General features: G+C 35.5%; 3 long non-coding RNA genes across 3 annotated transcripts; all 3 read right to left on the minus strand.

The window, feature by feature from the left end:
• Nucleotides 1–87: 87 nt before the first annotated feature.
• LOC113354579 lies at nucleotides 88–2,205 on the minus strand. Its single transcript, XR_003361964.1, has 3 exons — nucleotides 2,053–2,205; nucleotides 1,825–1,899; nucleotides 88–289 (listed from the first exon to the last, which is right to left on the minus strand). It is a non-coding gene; the product is annotated as an uncharacterized LOC113354579 (long non-coding RNA).
• Nucleotides 2,206–12,110: 9,905 nt separating this feature from the next.
• On the minus strand, nucleotides 12,111–12,976 carry LOC113353869. The gene is made up of 2 exons (XR_003361583.1): nucleotides 12,928–12,976; nucleotides 12,111–12,384 (listed from the first exon to the last, which is right to left on the minus strand). It is a non-coding gene; the product is annotated as an uncharacterized LOC113353869 (long non-coding RNA).
• A 2,268-nt stretch (nucleotides 12,977–15,244) lies between these two features.
• LOC113353870 lies at nucleotides 15,245–16,299 on the minus strand. Its single transcript, XR_003361584.1, has 3 exons — nucleotides 16,204–16,299; nucleotides 16,052–16,102; nucleotides 15,245–15,383 (listed from the first exon to the last, which is right to left on the minus strand). It is a non-coding gene; the product is annotated as an uncharacterized LOC113353870 (long non-coding RNA).
• Nucleotides 16,300–18,796: the final 2,497 nt, after the last annotated feature.

Consider the following 18,796-nt stretch of genomic DNA (forward strand, 5'->3'; position numbering starts at 1 on the left):
GGTACACGTACGGTACCAGGTATGGTTCCGGTATCAGTCGGTATTTTTGTAAAAAAAATTCTTGTTCTTTATAATCGAAGATAGATGTAATATTAACAATCCAAAGCTAAATACATAGCAAGTAGAAAGTAGCTGCAACACATAGACATACACAATTACAGATAATAGTCTTAAGACTCTTAAGTAATTTGAATGAAGAAAAGAAGGACATTGCAAAGAAAAGATGACTATTCGGCTATTCCAACTCCATGGCAGCACTGGTGGTGGCTATGATAGAACCAGTGGAACTCTGCAAAAAAAATAAATAATAGCAAGTTAGTAAGTAATTTGAACTAAAAACAACATTTTTAAGTATATAAGAACATACCAATCACCCAACTCAGAAATATATGAGCAAAATGAAAGAAAAATGAGCAAGCATTTCTATAAAATGCAAATTTGAAAAATCTGAAGAAGAGTTTACAGTTTAATACATAAAAGACCAACGAAGTACAATATACTGCAAACAGAAATGCCTAACACTAATGGAATAAACTGAAACAGGCACCAATTCAAACATGATTTCGATTCACAATCCACAACAACAACAACCATTATCACTTTGCAGATTCAGGATGCCATTTGCATATAAAATACATAAGAAGATTACAAGCCAAAGTGCCAAACTACACACATGTTCATGAATCAGTAAGAGCAACTAGAACATCAAACAAATGCACAAGTCAGATAAGGAATGAGAGAGTCATGGTTTCCAAATTTGCACACACCATATTTGGAGGGAGTGAATGATACAAAGCAAAGCAGAAGTTTCAGTAAGCAACCATAGTAAAAATCCATCACAAAAACATCATTTCACATTATTGTTTCAAGAAACTTACAGCCGGCACTAAACCGCGAATAGAAACAATTACTAATCTCTTTTTTTCTTCCTCCTTGGCTTGTACAGCAGATTCGCAAGCACCTTATAAGCTCAAGAAAAAAAAACAGTTCACAGAAATATATATATTTACAAAACAAGGAAGTAAGTACCTTAAAAGCTATTACTAACAACGAATTATTTAGTGGTGACAACTTTGTACTAAAAATATAACAAAGCTACACTAGATAATACAAGTGTTAACTACAAACACAATTCTAATAAAGCAAAAATGGACATGATGCAACTTGAAAACAAAATAAATGAAAATTTTACATAAAAAATCTACTTAGGAGTTAGGACCTACAAATGCAAATGATGTACACAATCCACTTAGGACCTACACAATTTACTAGATGCATAACATAACAAAGTCACGAAATCTACAAAAAATGGCTTCCCCAAATTTACAAGAAAAGATTTATCTGAGCAACACCATTATAATTATAATTATATGGGCACATAAAGATCATGTTGCTTTGTATCCCTGACCATTTCCTTTAACAAAAGGAAAACATCAAGATCCTTGTTGTTGTTATAAAGTTGGATTTAAAGGCTCTAGAATACATTGCTCATAGCAGAGAGCACACTCCACTTATATCCTTAAAATAGACAAGTTAAACTCATTTACAAATCTCAAGCTAAATAAAGTCATATACAGTTCCCCAACCAAACCTAAATCAAACCAAAGAAACCCTACACAGCACAGGTAAACAAATTTTAGATATTCTGAATTCCATTACAATATGGTTTAATGAATTTTCACATAAATTTTTTAATTAGCATCTCAAGTCACTGAATTAGAAATCCGAGGATCAAACAAACATAAATACCCTACAAAAATGAGAGATTTCACAGAAACAGAAGAAGATTTCACAGGAATCAATGAGAGATTTTGATGAACTTACCCTTGATTAACAATTTCTGAGGTGGATGGTTCCTTGAATCCTTTCCCTTAGTCTTCTCCTTGGCGTGATATAACCCTATATCAAACCCTAAATTAAATTAATTCAATTCCAAGCAATTGGCCATCAAAAATCACAATAAAAATAACGAATCAAGTTCTGTGAATCACAATAAAACACAATAAATAAAGAATCAGTAAAATTGGAGAGAAAAAAAGCAAAAAAACTTACCCTTGGTTAACAATTTCTCCTTCTTCTTCTCGATCTAGAGGTGGTGTAAGTGTAACTGGTGTTCGTGGAGTTGAAGTCTAATGGATAAGAGAAGATTCAGAATAAAAATCTTCCTTGTAACTCTAATGGAGTTCTTCTCCTTCTCTGAGAGAGACGGAAAAAAGAAAGAAGAAAATAAAAAACCCTAGCCTTATGTTCTATATATACCCCCTAAATCTAATGGCTATTATTAGTTTGCTACCTCTAAATCTGATGGCTAGAATTTTTCGGTATATTCGGTCCGGGACGGCACGGGACTTAGACAGGACCGTGTACCTGTACCTCATCAGCCTCGGTTCCTATTTTTTGGACCGGTACCTGTACCCCCTTCCTCGGTTCGGTACAAAAACAGGTACGGTTCCGCCGGTTCCGGGTCGGTTCGGGTTTTCGGCTCGGTTCCTGTGCACCCTTAATCTAAATACACCCCTATGTATCATGGATCGCAGCGGTAGATGGGAAATGGTGGGTCTGGGAGAGCTTTCGGGGGACCAATAGGGGGTGGGCACATAAGCCGGGTATTTTTTTTGGGTAAAAATCCGGTAGATATAAAGCATTTTCCCAATTCAATCAACCTTTTCTATTTTTTTTCGAAATTAGGGTCAAAGAATTTTGCTATGGAGAGAGTGTGAAAGGAACGAATGAAAGGGTTTTTCTTCTACTTTCTTTTTTTTTGTTTGTGAATGAGTTTATATGTGCAACCTTGGAGACGGAAGAAGGCTTTTAGTTTTGGCTTGTTTCAAATTTTGCCTATACATATTGTCCCGCATCGTTTAGTTTACAAATGTAGATTGGGAACTTATTGAGCATCATTGGAAATCCTGATGCGAGCATCATGTACAGGAGCTGTGGTGTTGGTGTTGTGTCGTTTGTGGCCGCCGATGCGGCGGTGCTGCTCTGTCATACCTTTTTTTCCTTTTTTTTTTGCTCTTGCCCATGTCCTACTCTGTCATACCTTTTTTTCCTTTTTTTTTTTTTGCTCTTGCCCATGTCCTACCCTGTCATAGTTCATACCTAGTTTTGCAACTTTTTTCAATAGCCTGAAGCTATAGCTTTGTTTGATGTGCAGTATACGATGATTCTATCACTACCTTCTGCAAATGGCACAATTACTGCAGCTCGAATTGTGCATATTTTGTTAAGGTAAGCTCTATGTCCGCAAACTCCAGCAGCAATGGTTCATAACTTCATAAGAAAAAGGTTCCAACTGACAAGAGTGATCATTTTCAAACGAATGTCATAAATTGTCTCCTGGATGATAAACAAACTGAGCAAAGAACCTTTTGGTCTCGGAAAAGGCAGAATGGAAGAATATCTCTCAAGTTTTGAAAACCACATCAGTTTGACACAATTCCGATACAAAACCATCATATAAAAATACAAAGTCAATCTAATGTCAGGAAAACCAAAACAAAAAACTATGGGAATAATCTACTAATTCAGGATCCAGAAGACCCTGCTGTTAAGTTGTTCCTGTGACGTCTTCGTAGTAGGTGTACAGCAATAATGAATTGTATATTGACAAAGAAACAACAGTTGACAAGCTGCCAAGTTAAATTAAGATCGCCAGACTTCCTCAATGATAATAATGAATTGTATATTGACAAAGAAACAACAGTTGACAAGCCGCCAAGTTAAATTAAGATCGCCAGACTTCCTCAATGACAAGGTGAGCTCTTTTTACAAATGCTATAGCTTTTTGCACCTGTCTTTACAAGACGTGTCGCTTGAATAATGTGCAGAAAATAACAATTGGATCCAGTCTATGTAAACAGACAGGAAAATTGCGTTTTGAACCTTTTCGTCCAAGAATATGGGATACCCAGTTGCTTCAAGTCCATCATCATATACGAGAGTTCGAGAACATCTGTAACATGACCTACTTGTAATAAAAGAAATTATAACAATAACAAGGATATGAACCATCATATATGCAATTTGAATGGCGAAGTATCACTATTTTGATTGGCAAGACTTGGATATCTACAGTAATCAAAGATTCGGTCATATCTATTGCGCTGGAATACCTAGTTAAAAGGTAAATGACAACTCTATGTAAACTATTGCACTGGAATACCTAGTTACTTAAAAGGTAAATGACAACTCTATGTAAACTAGCCGTCTTTATGTTGTATGAATAGACCAATCCCTACTATCCACAAGTTATACAACACAAGTGCTGTGACAGTACTACAAGAAACTATAAGAAAAACATCGAAACCGTGACACCTTTGACTATTTGATTTCGTCTGAACCTTGTAGCGGATCAACATAGAGACTTTTCATAATATCTGGACATGGATCTCCTCCAAAAAACTTAGGAGCTACAGATATATCCATAACTGCTATTTAAATGCAGCTCTGCGATAAAATTCTAAGTGTTAAGATGAGAGTATGTTTTCATGTCTAGTCAATCCTAGTTTGTAACTCTGTACGGCTTAAGTTTGATTAATTTGCTTGAAGTAGGATGGCGATTTCATGTACTTTATGGAAACAATATTGATGTAAAATGCAAGATCATGGTAAGAAAGGGTGTGTAAATATGTACCTTCTCATAAGCATTGTATAATTTGTGACCATGGTAACTCCTTCCAAGCTTGCGCCACCCTTCTGGAGTTCCAAAGCTAGCGAACTTAATAGATAAAAATAAAAGAATTTCCCCGGGGCACACCATAAATGAGCTTCAGATCTTAATGAAGCAACATCAAAACAAACGCTTTCAAAAGGTTCTTTTGAAAAAAAGAAAAAAAAAGGCCCACTTGGATCACCACTGACCACCCCGTTCTTCAAAACTACTAGTAAATTCCCAGCTGGTTTCAGCCATAACTGAGGAGCTTGAAACCGGATACCAATAATACTACATGGGAATCTTTATATAGACCAACATTACTACAGTTAGCAGAAGTATGGAAATCTTTATATGCAGGCCAACAATAACCTTTCATTTTGAAACAATCATTGCGTACTTCCTCAGAGAATTTCAAAAGCTTTTCACATAAGAGCTGACTGTTGATGAAAGAACGAGCAAACCATGGTCAACTGATAACACAGTGAGCAAAGCATTTTTCACTCGGATCCCTCAAGATGCTAACAACGGGGAAAATACAAATGGTATACGAGGATAAGGAACGAGACATCTATAATAGTTTTAGAAGTAGCGACTGTATACTGAGCTAGTGTTGGCTACTAGCTCAGTATACAAAATACAAATGATAACGTTATTCCCCAAAAACTCTTGTTCCAAGAAATGATGAAACTTGAGATCTAACCGAATCAGAGTTAACAAAGTAACAAAATTGATACAACTAAGGCGGTAGGAATGAAGTAACCACAATTTGTGTGTAAACCCTGGAGATGTCAAAATCCTTGCTGTCAAGGATTATTGTTCTGCATCCAAATAGTAGGCTGCAAAAGGCACCTTGTTTGTTGATCCTTCCCCTAAAGATGGAAAAGTGCACACTCATGACAAACAATTAATGGCAGAATAGAAACTTGTTATCACAGAGAACTCTGTTTGAAGGTTCTTGTGAAATTTATGGATAAATGAAGACAAACTTGGGTGTGGTTTCTTGTTCAAACTATTTACTTTTGTAATATGATAATAATTACAACACTAACATAATAGGATTTGTTGCAGTATCAGAGAAAAATATATAAACTACCGATTTGGATCACAAAATTTATCTGGAAAATAATATTTAGATGCAAGACGACTATATATACCCTGGATGGCTGGGTACTACTAGGAAAGCCCTTACTTTCTGCAATTGTATCAGTAATACTTATTCCACCCATGCGTAAACAAAATAAGTTACTTAAGTATAGATTGTTTTCTCACATTGAGATAAGTTCAAGTCACAAACAAAGTGCAAAGGCAACAAAGCAACATAGCTTAACTCTAAAATAAGAAAGTATAAGAAAACACTCACTGATATAAAGACAAAGTAAAAGCAGTCTAGATATAACAATGTCATTAGCATTTAGGTTCACACAGAGGTTACTTGTTATCTAATTTCAAAATGAATGAAGATTACCAGTTTATACTCCGACAGCTGGTTGAAAGGCTGATACGGTTTTCTGTCCCCACAATTTCAAATCACTCCATTATCTTTGTATCTTCTTCCCCTAATTCTTTCAATAAAACTAAGGTGTTCTTATGAGGGAATATTTCACCAATACGTTCATTAAAATCTACAATCCTTTCATCCACAATTGTTTCCGAGGTTGAAGCTTCTGGGCCGTGAATGTTGATCTGTTCACGTGTGTAAGTTAAGACGGAGTAACTCTTCATAACGGCAAACAAATCGCTGTAAAGACTGACATAAACCCTAACCTCTTCACTCCAACAAAACGACTGATGCCCCTCTCGCCATTTCATGTCATGATTATCATCCTTGTTTTTCAATATCCACATGCACCAACAATCATCTTCACCGACAAGCAGATTGGCAGCAAAATACAAACACCCATTTGAGACCCCTAGTTTATAATAATCATCAAAATAAGTGTTTGACAAAGGAGGTGGTGAAAAATGTTTACCAAACTTTTCCTCAGCTAAATCAAAGGGAACTATCATTTTTAATCTATTGTCCAGCCAATAAAGATTCCCATTGAAATATACACCTTCTCCCCATTGTTCTCCGGTTCCAAAATTGAACTTTCCAACGTTTCTCCATCCATTTCCACTCCCTAGAGTGTATATGTAAACTTCTGTAAACCCGGTCTCGTTCCCATTCTCGAACATTATTCTTACAAATTTGTACTCATTGGTTGAATCAACATAACCAAATCCACTCGCCCCATAACCCCGTCTAACTCTCTTAAATTCTGGAAACATAATGTACTCTACGGTCATGGGGTTACAAACAGTATAAGTGTTTTCTCTTAAATAACAGATCAAACCATTAAACGACCCAAGAAATCTAGTATACCACCCTAAGGGAAGGTTAAAATTCAGCCTTCTAATTCTCTCAATGGATCCATGATTCTCATCATTACATTCAAAATATTGAAAATTTTCCTTATTGCTCCCAGCAATCCCCCTTCAATATAAGTAAAAGCAATAAAACCCAACTTAATGAATCAGCCGCAGGATGATTGAGATGATCTAAATGCATCTTCGAGAATGATGGATGCCGAACAATACTTCTCCGAGTCGTGCAAACCAATTTGCATTCGAGCACCGATTGAGTGGGTACCCGACTCAAAATTTCTAATGTAATCTCTGATGCCAGAAGATTGAAATACTCCATCCTTCCAATTGAAAAATAAGGATGGTACAGAGAAACTAGGGTTTTAGAGAAACAGTCACTGGCTGAGGCAACACTGGAAAGACAAAGGCGAAATGAATTGCTTTTCGAGAGCAGAATCAAGTATATACACAGTGAGAACCAAAGTTTTTTCGGAATGAACGTCCGTTATTTCGGAAACAAGACCGTTCTTTTAACCCAAAAATCATAAAACTTATACTAGAACACCGCCGCCACGGTGGGAGGGCCGACCGAAGAAAAACGAAGCACCCCTCATTGCGTAGCGCGTTATATATATATATTGTTGGAATGTTATTTTCAAAGCATATACATCGTTTTAGTGGTTGCATAACCAAATTACTGAATGCATGAACCAATATACGACGGTATAAACCGTTATGCATCCTTTATGGTAGCTCCATAATTCGTTATGCATCTCTTTTTTTTTCTTTTGGAATGATACTTTTAAGCATATACTACTTCCGTTTCAGAAAAAGAGATACTTTCATAATTTTATTTTTGCCTAAAAATAGGTCAAATTGAAAAAGTGAAAGTATCACTTTTCCTGAACAAAATGAAAGTATCACTTTTTCTGAAACGGAATATGAAAGTATCAATTTTCCTAAAACAGAAAATTAGTCGATGCATAAACCGAAATATGGCTGCATGATGTGTTTATACATCCTTTGTAGTGATTTTCATAATGGCGATGCATTCAATTTTCGAGAATTGCGCCTAAAGTGAAGTATCACTTTTTTTAAAACGGCGTGAGTACATCTTTTATTAGTTGCAACGGAAAATTAGTTGATGCATAAACCAAAATTTGGCTACATAAAGTATTATGTATCTTTTGTGGTTTGTATAAGAACACGCAATTGGGGGATATGAAAATTAATTGAGGGATATAAATTACTTCCCCCAACCAATAGTGTTTGCTAAGGGGTGTTTCTGGGGGGCAAAAATACTAAAATACCCTTCCCTCAAAATAAAAATCTAATAACTTAAAATCAAAACACAAAATCATATCCCCATTTACATCTTCACTGCCGCATTCTCGTTAGGGTTCGGAAGTGATGAAGACCATGCCGGAAGTGATGAAGACCATGAACACCATGCCGGAAATGATGAAGACCATGTCGGAAGTGATGAAAACCATGCCGGTAGTGATGATTACCATGCCGGTAGTGATGAATACCATGTAGGAAATAAAAAACTTTACATCGCCGGAAGTGATGAAGAACATGCCGGAATTGATGAAGACCATGCTGGAATTGATGAAGACCATGCCGGTAGTGATGAATACCATGTCGGAAATACAAAAAATTACATCGCCGGAATTGATGAAGACCATGCCGATAACTGGTGACGGCATGCTTGGTAACTAACATTCAATTCTGTAACTTAATGCCGACATACTCGATAGAAATCTATCAATGCCGGTAGTCAAGTGAAATTGTTTTTCAATTTTCTGGAAACTTTACATCATGTGTCGGCAAAGGAATTTAAGCAACATATTATGACGTTAGCAGTACCGGCATGCTCGAGAATTAATTGACTGTGCCGGCAGTGGATTGATTAATACCGGCATGGATGGACGACCATGAATATTTCAATACCAAAAAAAAATTCTGCGTAGCGGCAAACATTTATGAATATTTCCAACAAATACCGGCATGGATGGACGACCGACAACAACGCCGGCACACTGTGTTGGTGTGCCGGCATGGATATAACTATGAATACCTAGCCGGTTTAGGTTGTTCCGTCATGGTATTCAAAGTTATATCAATGCCGGCAGGATGTTTTGCAGGTGCATCCATGGTGAATTCAAAGTTACATCTGGAAAAGATTCAACAGAAATTTTGAAGACTTAGAGACATCTTTTTGGTCATTATGATCACTCATCTCAACCAAAAATTTTGAACCCAACATTCATACTTCTAATCTCTCTAAAATGATAAAGATTTCTATAAATCATTTTCAAACTAACCAATTAACATAACTAATTATTAACCACTAAACCTGATTAATGAGGGGTAGATTAGGAATTAGATAAGGGGTGACCCTGATTTGATATTTAATCCAGTTTGTATCTTTTTCCTCGATCACTTTCACCTTTCTCTATTTCTTTTTCTCTCTCTGATATTTTTTTCAAACAACAATAAGAAAACGAAACCTTTTTGCCTATCACTTTCAGGACATTCTTCTCATAATTTTATTTATATAAGGAAACAAAAATAAAAGCATCATATTAATTATTCTTGGAAAAAGATGTTTGTTCTTGCAACAAGATTTTTGTAGTTCTATTTGAGGTAGGGGTTTCTACCTAATACAAAAATGAAAACCTGTTTTAGCATTGACGTTAGTAGTGGTTTTGGCAATTTTATTTTTCATAGATTAGGAGTTGTTATTCAAAGAGGTGTTGGAGCCCAGCTTGTTGCTAGGTTACCAACCAATAGCTTTGTTTAATCATAATTATTATTAAGTATTGGTAATTATTTTAGCATTATAATTATATTTATTTCTTTTGTTTTATTTTCATGCTAATAATCCTTATGATTGTTTTAAATTTAATAAGTTTTTTTTTTGTATAAATTGATTTATTTATGAAATTTTGCGTATTGATTATTAACCATTATTATTAGATTCTTCTAGATTTTTATTGTAAACATTATATCTAGGAAATATTATTTCTTTTTAATTGTTATAAAAATTATATTAATGCATAATAGTTGAGTTTTGGTTTGTGAAAGTGAATTTATTGCATTAGACTAATAGTGATTGGAAATGAGTTTGATGTTTGTACGCGGGTAAGTTGTGCTGATTGGAAATGGAATACACATATATAAGTCTCTCTGCTGTGAAATGTCAGGCCTTTATGGCATCCCACCATTGGTGGATATCCTGGGAAGACTGCTCGGGGAACAGTAATGGTTTGTTTACCGGAATAACTCTGACAATTAGATTAAGAATCATTTGAAGAAAGAAAAAGAAGACTATTCGAGGAATAATAATGGTTTGTTTACTGGAATAACTCTGACAACTAGATTAAGAATCATTTGAAGAAAGAAAAAGAAGACTTTTCCGAGAATAGTAGTGGTTTGTTTACCGGAATAATTATGACAACTAGATTAATGATCTAGATTTTAAGGTTGAAGATTTGAGTAATAAAGTGTTAAATATTTATGGTTAAAATGGCGTAATTATTATTACAAACTTTTATGCATGGTTTTAATTATAGTATCGGTTGCATGTGTTTGCTTTCGATGCACTCTATTATTTTTGGAAACTTCCTACTGGGCTGTGGTTTGCTCACCCCTTTTCCACTGAGAATGAAGAAACACTAGCCGTAAAAGAAAGTATTATTTATCATGGGGATTTGGGTTTTGCGAATTTTGAATTAAACCAGAGTGTTGGTTTATTTTAATATGCTTTGATTTTGTAATTTTAAAAGTAATATTATTTAATTCTATAAATTTCATTTGAGTTGAGTTTTGTATTTTATTAAAATCTTTTGGAACGAAAAATCTGGTCCTACACGAGTGGCGGTCTAGAAATTTGGACTTGCTAGCTGAATCGGACCCGACCCACAAGGTCAAATCCGTGTATGCTGGAAGTCCGAAAATCCTGGCTGTCACATCCTTGGTTTCTTCAACATTACTCGAAATCTTCATCACTTCCAAGTACTCCATGATTTTAAAGGTGTTCAATTCAGCATCTTATTTGTTGAAGATCCGTAGTTATAACAATGAGAAAACAGTTGCTCTCAATCATTGTTTTACAGTGTCATAGTATACAACATCAAAGTTCAATTGTACCACAACTTTGACAACAATACTATGGTGATATGTATCACTCCCCCTTATTCAATACCCCATCTCGACATGAAAACCACTCCCCCTTATATAATGATCTGTAAAACATATGTATTTGTAGTGTGAACTGCACATTAATTTTCCCACTTTTTATCAATAAAAATTGGCAAAGGTACGAAAACTAGTGGGATCCTCATGAAATTTTCATAGATACATTTCATGGCCAAAAGAAAGAAACATATCAACTTGTTTCGATGATTTCACATAGTCGAAACTAGTGTATTCATCAAGGAGTTTATAAAGATACAAGAAACCTCCTATAATATTCCACAGACGCACTCCCCACAAATATTTGGAAATTAAGCACAAGTTCAAAAAAAACTCTCCCCCATTAAATGTCATTTCCAAAAGAACAACAAGAGCGGCCTTAATTTTCCATGAAAAGAAGGATTTCTTTGGAATAAACAAATAACATGAAAACATGAAATTGTAATCCAAAATACTCAATTAAATTAATCACAAGAGAACCCATGATTAATTTAATCGAAAATGCAGAGAACTTACAGATCCACACAGTATATTCATAAGAAATGGATCAGTGAAAGATCAATACCGCGGAATATTAAAAAATTCATTCTATCTTTCATCAATATTTGCTAGAGACGTATAATAGACTAATCTTTGCAAATAAAAGTTCATCCTATCTTCCATCAATATTTGCATAATGACATAATAGTAGGGTTGTTCATGGTCGGTTTTGGTTCGGTTTCTAGCCAAACCAAAACCGAAACCAATACTATCGGTTTCTTAAAATATGAACCAAACCAATCCATTAACCATTGGTTCGGTTTCTTAATGGTTCTAGCCGGTTTCGGTTTATTCCAGCGGATATCGGTTAACCGGCTGCTATGTCAGTTTCAGGAAACTGACAGTTCAAATCCAAGAAAAAAAAACATAGTTCAAACCTACCTACAGGCTACAGACATTCACATTCCAATATTCCATACACAATCCAAATTCATAACATTCTTAAACACAATTCAAAAGATAAAGATTAGTAGATTACATCTTCTTTCAGTTTCACCAAAACTCATATAAAAAAAATAAACTAAGCAAGTGCCACCTAACTACCTAAACATCCACAGTCTCCATAACATCTAAACAACATCGACACTTTCCAGCTATGCATCCACAAAATCAACTGATAGCTTCAGACTTTCCAGGGTTGCTGACTGCATGTATATGAAAATGGCAAGCAACTGGTAGTTAGAATCTAATTCACGTATATTTCCACTAATCATGATGGCAAGCAATATATGAAAATGCTAACAGTGAAAAGACGTGACATGTAAACACACCATCAGGAGGACAATGTATCCACTAAATTAAACCTTCTGGGATTATATTTGATTTTGGTTTCAAACTTCGGAATCTATCTTTCTTTGCTAACTGAACATGATTAATCCAACTATCAGGAGGACAATCTATCCTTCTGATTTCCTGAAACTAGATGGCTAACACGTACATTAAGCATCTTAAAGTAAATTTTGGTTAATCAAGATCTGTATTTTTTCGTGCTTGTGTTTTAACATTCACTTTTGGTCCTGGCATCTTAAAGTAATGTTGATGCGAAACGGCACAACAACAGATAAATTAAACCTGATTGGCCGGATTTGAAAAGGTAGCCACTAATATAATAACTGAACCAGTCATTCTAAACATGCTTCCAAAAATATTTACCAACTTAAACTAATCCAATTGGTGAGATGAATTACCTTGGTACTCCTTAGTCCTCAACATCATCATCTGTTATGTTTACAAACATGGATTTAAAGAGAGAGTCCAAAAATTCTGCAATGAACAAATGCACGATCATTAGTATACAGTGAGTGTCCAAAAATTCTATAAACAAATTAACAAATGAAATAATACCTGAACTAACTTCCTTTTCTGGTCCCAAGGAAGAAATATCAAGATCAATCGGCGTCTTCAACCAATTTTGAGCACAAATCAATGCCTCAACTGTTGTGGGAAGTAAAGAACTTCGATATGGATCGAGAATACGCCTCCCAGTGCTAAAGGCAGATTCGGATGCCACTGAAGAGATGGGTATAGCCAATATATCTCTTGCGATTAGTGCCAAAGTAGGATACCTAGTCGAGTTCGTCTTCCACCAACCTAAGATATCAAAAGAAACTTTCTCTTTCCGCGGTTCTCGTTTCTCTCTCAAATAAGTCTCCAGCTCATTTTTTCCTTCATCATCAAAACTTTCCTCTTCTTCTCTTGCTCTCTCTGCCATAAGGGCGGCTGCAGCACAATCTCCTTCATCATCTGGTTCAGCGCCAACAGTATTACCACCACTACTATCTGTTACAATTGTTGAGTTTCCAGCACTCATTTGGACATCCCAATATTCTTCAAAAAGTGCCTTAAAGTCCCTCATTACAAGATCCATTAGTTCTGTTCTCAAATAACCACCACCAATTCCTAACTGGCCAAGAAGAAAATTCAATCCTAATTCTTTACCTTGTGGATTCAATAATACAACAATAAACATAAGATTGTTCATCTTTTCATAACGTCCCCAATACTCGTTATATTTACTTTGCATTTTAAGACCCATGCTAGAAAGAAATGTATCTTTGTGATTTGCCCATGTGTTTAAAGTTCGATGAACAACACTCACATGAAACAAGAATTCGTGTGCAGTAACATGAGTAGAAGCGGAGAACTTGACAGTAAAATCAAAAAATACCTTCAAAAACTTCGCGAAGGCTCTAGCATACGACCAATCTTATGGGTATGGCGCGTGCAAAGGAGGTGCTGATGGGGCCTTATCAGAACTTGTTCTCTTGCGTTTCTTTCCTCTCTTTGCAGTAGCAATAACTTCTTTATCAGAACTTAAGTCTGCATCTTGGTTTTCATCCACATCCCAGTCAGGTTGGTTATCAACGGTGGAAGTACTAGAAGTAGAAGAAACTAAAGGAATTTCACTTTCAACAAAACAGAACTTCTTCTTGAATGCCTTTTCCTCATACTCTAACCTCTCAAAAGCTGGATGATACTTCTCAGCTGAGTCTAACATAATAAATATCGAATTCCAACGGGTGTCTACATCTAGGACCAAACCCTTCTTGCATTCAATCTTCTCGTAAGTGACACCGTCCATAAATTTTTTCAATCTTGCAGGAGAACTCATACAATACTTCACTACTGCCCTTATTCTCTTAATTGAGATGTCATACTCCTTCATTCCATGCTTTACAACAAGGGAAAGGACGTGAGCGGCGCATCTCACTTGTAAGAAACCCTTCACTAAATCTGAATTCTTTTTGAGCACTTGGTTTTGCAGATATGTTATAGCTACATCGTTGGAAAAAACGTTATCTAAAGTTATAGTAAACACATTTTCGATCTCCCAATCTAACAAGCATGTTCCTATCATCCTACCAATAGTCTCACCGCTATGACCTACAATTTGGATGAAACTAATGATCTTCTTGTGCAGCTTCCAGTTAGCATCTATCCAATGTGCTGTAATAACCATATATCCCAACTTCTGAAGTGAGCTCCATGTGTCAGTGGTGAGGCAAACTCTGACTTTATTAACCTTGAAATAATTCTTCAATCTCACTTTCTCGTACTCAAACAGTTCCATAACATCTCTCCGTACAATGATACGAGATGGTATCTTGAATCTACTCTCAAGTACCCTGCAAAATTCTCGGAAACCTTCCCCCTCAACTATTCTAAAAGGCTGCTCATCCACTATGATGAATATAATCAATGCTTTTCTACACGAATCCTGACAAAAAGTTACAGCAACTAACTTTTCATCTTCTCCCATCCTAGCAGGTTCAAAAGAAAGAGTCGACTGACCAGAATCCTTAGGAATAAGATTCAAACACTTTCTTAAATGGTTATTCAAGGAACCGGTCCCATGTGTAGAAGGGTCGGCTTTCATTCTCTGTTTACATTTCTTGCAAGTTACCATTATCGAAGGAGGAGGGTCCATATCAACGTGATCCCATACCCATGAAGTTTTCTTCCGCTTCTTAGATGCTGGTGCAGTGATAGTGATAGTACCAGCATCGGAAACATTGGCAGCTGGTGCAGATGGAGCTTCACCAGTAGTTGGTACTTTTCCAACTGAACTAACTTCTGTAGAGGCGTTAGAAGATCTTGGAGGAGGATGTAGTGGTGGCAACAATGCATTTGAGTTAACGGAAGCCTGAATATAAACAAGGCAGAAATTCAAATCAGATAACATGTAAAAAAAGCATATCAAAGTGCATTCAAATACTACTTATTAAAAAGATAAGTAAAGTGCATTCAAATACTACTGTTCTTTTTAAAAAGATAAGTAAAGTATTTCTATACAATATCTCTAGTCCCTTCAAGTCATAGATTGGTGGATAATATACAGATACTAATTATTTTCGAGTTGGATGGATGATAGATGATACACTTTATATGCACAAAGAAGTATTCTGTAATTAAGGAGTAGATAAATTCACTGGATATCCTCTCAGCTAGAGCTAATCCCATGAGACCCACTGTCTACACGTAGATATCCAAAGGTTGGAGTTTTATTGGAACATATCTGTCATTGTTTGACACTCACAACTATGAACAAGCCTATGTAAATCAGGTCATAATACTTAATAGATCAATATATTTAACTAAATATTGTGAATATCAGTTCACTGCTAAATCAACATCATCATTATCAAGTGTTATAATATTGAAGTGGGGTGCGCAAAAAAGAGCTGGATTTTAGTAAAAAATTGGTAAAAGAGCGAATTGACACACTGGTACCAATCACTTGAACGAATTAGTAAAAGAAGACTGCAAATTTTAGAATCCTATTTTTCTAATTCTTGAGAAAAAATATCTTACTGGTGTTGATCCTGATTCCTCCATAGTTGAATCAAAGAAATCAACTTAATCCTGCAAAAAAAGAAAACAAGCAAAATCAAATCATTTTAGTAAACCCTAGATTAAATATAAATCATGTAAATCAAGTAACCCAAGTTACATAAATATGATACCTCTTAAAAGAAATTAGATGTTCACTTGTTTATTTCGTCTGAAGAATGAAGATGATACCTTCTACTAGTAAACCCTAGCTAACACTGACAGGTTACAAACTCATATGAACAGATTTCACCTGAAAAGAAGGAGGAGGATAAAAAGAAGAATGAGGGGATGATTAGATTCTACTAGAGTTTAGAGATCACGATTCACAATTCATGATTTGATTTTTGATTTCTCCTAACTTTAGTTTTTGTTCTATGAACTGAAGAAGGAGGCGAAGACATGTGAAGTGAAAATTAGGTCGACGAAATCAATGTATACTTGGGTTATAACTTAAGAAATATGAAGGGTGTGGATTGAATCTATCTGATATTAATCAACGGTCTATATTTATCGGTTTTCCAATGGTTTTTGGTTCGGTTTTCAGGTCAAACCAAAACCAAACCAGTAATGTCGGTTTTTCAACTTTTTTTACCAAACCAATCCAAATCTAAATGGTTTGGTTCGGTTTATTTCTTATTGGTCTGGTTCGGTCGGTTTCCAACGGTTAACCGATACCATGTTCAGCCCTACATAATAGGCTTAACTTTTGTTATCAAAAGTTCATTCTATCTTTTATCAATAAAGACATGTGATAGACTTAACTTTTGAGAGAATATGGGACAATCATAGTTCATGGAGGCAAACACACATATCCCATAACAAGTTTCAATATATAAAACCATAAAGATGAATACTTCAAAATCATCTTCCAAATAAACTTTAGAATTTAAATAAATAAATCTAAAAACATTGCAAGATGAAAATCGTTGGAAATAGCTATGTGTACTCACAATAATGGCTATTCCAAACCCCCGTTATCCTTCTTAAATCACAAGAATAAATTTTCATAAGAAGTTTCCTAGACATTTATTAAAAAAAACTTCTAAGGAACATTTTACTTACTTTGAATGCTCTTCTCATATTCCCTATATTCTTCAAGCTCATATTCTATTAGATCAATCCTGGATTACAAATTATCCATCTTTTCTTCAAGTCTCTTGGAGGAGGATTCAAGTTCATTCTTCAAAGCCCGAACTTGTTCCAAGACGATATTCAAGGTTAAGGAAAGCTTTTCAAAATGAGAGGTAGAGGGATTCTCGTCAGAGGAGGAATCACGTTTAGAAAAGCATATCTCACTGTCAGAATAATCGAAAAGAACCTTCTTAGAGGGAAAAAGAACAGTCCAAACATCACCTTCTTTGCTAGAAAGACTTGATGAGGACATGATAGAAGAGATAAATGGAATGCTCTCCTTAAAGATAAATCTTTATCTTAAAAAGAAGAAGGATAGGGGATAAATTTTCCAAAAATACCTCTGACCAAAACCCTAACATAATTTGGATATTCCCAGGAAAAAGTCTCTATTAGGAAAACCATTCATGAGAAGAAACGGTTCTTAGCTCGATAAACAAGTTAGACCAACAAAAAAAACCAAAAACAAAAACACAGAGTTTTTTCATCACAGCCCTCTTGAAGATTTTGTTTCTTGCTCAAGGGAAAAACAAAAACAATCTTCACCATTATTATAGAATGTAATTTTTCCAATCCAAAACAAGACATGGTGGTTTCTTATGAGAGGATGAAAGATTTTTTATTCCTTGTTCCTGATTTTCCTTCATGAATGAAGGATCATGTGTAGTAACCTTCCTTTCCATCATAGATCCGAATACCTTGTTTATCGATTTTCGCACACTATAAATGGCATTGGAAATCTCTTTTGAAACAGATTTAGATTTACTAGGAGATTTCCTTTTCATCTTCTGAAAACTTAGTTAACATAGGAGAAATATTTTTGATCCTTTGTGCTCACTGTTTCCAGAGAATTCTGATTTATAGACAAGAGAGACAACCCTATTGGTATGTCCTTGTGTTTTCCTATATCATCCTCTTTGTATGAGTGATTTGAGAATGACGTGATTTCAGGAGTAACACGCTGATTCTCTTTTATAACAATTTTGTTTCCAAAACTAATAAAACATGGGTTTCCTTTTTTGGGCTTGGGCCCGCGAACGCTAAACCGACCAAAACCGGACTTTTAACCGACCAGATCAGCAGTGCCTCATCTCTCCTTGTTCACGAGATGAAACTCTATCATACTATCAGGGTCTTCACCTGAACACTTGCTCGTACAGGCACCATTGGAGAAAATCGAGGATTCTGAAAATACCTTTGTGTAACTGAGTTCAACCACTCATCTCGTCGACTGAAAATCACCATCTAATGCTTACTGCGAAACATGACTGTCCCTCACTAAGCAGGGGACTTAATGTTGATGATGGATTTTCAACAAAGGTCAAAATCGTAAAATCATGATACTGCATGTTTCTGACACGGCTTCAAGCATGTGAGGATTCATATTTTACGAGCCATGATGAATATATTTCTCGAAAGGCCTCCACTAGCTGAGCGTTCGATACCTCGCATTTCATCATGACCTCTGTTAGAGCATTGCTCGGTCGAACTCGCATGCGTTGGTATCTCAAGCATGTTTGTCAATGTTAGTGATCAAAACTATAAGTCTTGATTTCTGGTCTACTATAGCTAAGTCTTGGACTAGGATAGAAA

Source organism: Papaver somniferum, chromosome 2 (assembly GCF_003573695.1).
Source record: "Papaver somniferum cultivar HN1 chromosome 2, ASM357369v1, whole genome shotgun sequence".
Taxonomy (NCBI): Eukaryota; Viridiplantae; Streptophyta; class Magnoliopsida; order Ranunculales; family Papaveraceae; genus Papaver; species Papaver somniferum.